Source organism: Sinocyclocheilus grahami, unplaced genomic scaffold (genome assembly GCF_001515645.1).
Source record: "Sinocyclocheilus grahami isolate Dianchi unplaced genomic scaffold, SAMN03320097.WGS_v1.1 scaffold2900.1, whole genome shotgun sequence".
In the NCBI taxonomy this organism is placed as follows: Eukaryota; Metazoa; Chordata; class Actinopteri; order Cypriniformes; family Cyprinidae; genus Sinocyclocheilus; species Sinocyclocheilus grahami.
In genome coordinates, this window is record NW_015508075.1 from 30,377 (window position 1) to 31,828 (window position 1,452).

Genomic DNA, 1,452 nt, shown 5'->3' on the forward strand with positions numbered 1-1,452 from the left:
AGAAATAAATATTTAAGTTTCACAATTTTGGACTGTTTTTGAGCAATTGTGAGTTATAAATTCAAAGGAATTTAATTAAACTCCATTCATTCCAATAGGGTTAATACTGATAATTCTCAGATTATATGTTCTTATAAATTTCATACAATATATTCAAATACAAATGCAGTAATAGTATAGTAACATTCAAAACCTTTCGATTTTTTCACATACACATTAATAAGAAGTTGCTGATCAGATACAATTATGGTTTTAGCTGAAAAATATTAAATATTAAGATTCTTCGCGTCCGGACGCGGAATATGAAAATATACAGATTCTGAATGCATTATGAGGGTTAAAACCATGACAGCTATCATTGCACGGGTGAAGCTGATTATGTAACGCGTTCACTGCACGTCATCGCAAATCAAACATCAACGAGAGCTCGTTTCTATCGCAGGAGAGCAATCTACAGATCAAGTGCATCGTGACGGCTGATAAATCAGGGCTGCGATTCTGGACGTGAGCCTAGGTCTATTTTCTTCCCCAGCAGAGCTGATAAAAGCCCGCTCCCAAACACGAGGAGAAAACTTCAACTACACGAGCAATCATTTCAATCATTGATATATCAGCAATAAAAACATGTCACAGCAGAACAAAACACCGCAGTGCTGCAGAAAACCCTGAAGAAAAAGGTCAAGCACTATTATAAAGCATTAAGGCACAAGAGGTGCATTACAGTGTCCGAAACATGGTTATTATAGGAAAGTGCAACTGAAAAATATTTTCATTACTAGAAATAATATAAACATTAATTGAAATAAAATTTTAAAAATATTTCAGCGAGTTCCCAAGGCAAAATCTCATTTGAATTTAGTTTAACCTGATGTAATTAAAACTGAAACTGACTAAACAGGGCAAAACAATCCAGAACGACTTCTCGTGCAAACTCTTCTAGAACGGCTGCACAAAGCAGAAGGCACGCAGTCTGTCGCTACAGTATCAGGCTCTTAACAGAGAATCGATCCGTCAGGCGCCTCCTTACAAGCGCCGACACTCAGGAGAGTTACAATGAAGTCATTCAGAGACAACAACTCTACACTCATCTGCGTTAACATCTCAGAACATGTCTCGAAACTTAGCAGTGCCTCAAAGTGTGCAGATTGTTTGCAACGCGTATGTTACAAATAAGCGATGATGATGATACTGGAATATTCATGTTTATGGCTTGCATCTGGTTTTTCATGTTATGCAAACGTTGGGCGGCACATGCATGAGTGACTCATTCACACGAGCTTCTGTCTGAAACACTGACACGTGTGTGTCACGACAGCTGCATGTCGCTGCTTACTATACGGCTCTCATGAAATCAATTACTTTAACAATGAATGCAACTTCCAAAAGAACTTGTGGTATACAGTGTAATGCTTGCAAGTTACTTTGACTTTTACCAAGAACTGAAGTGCTCAT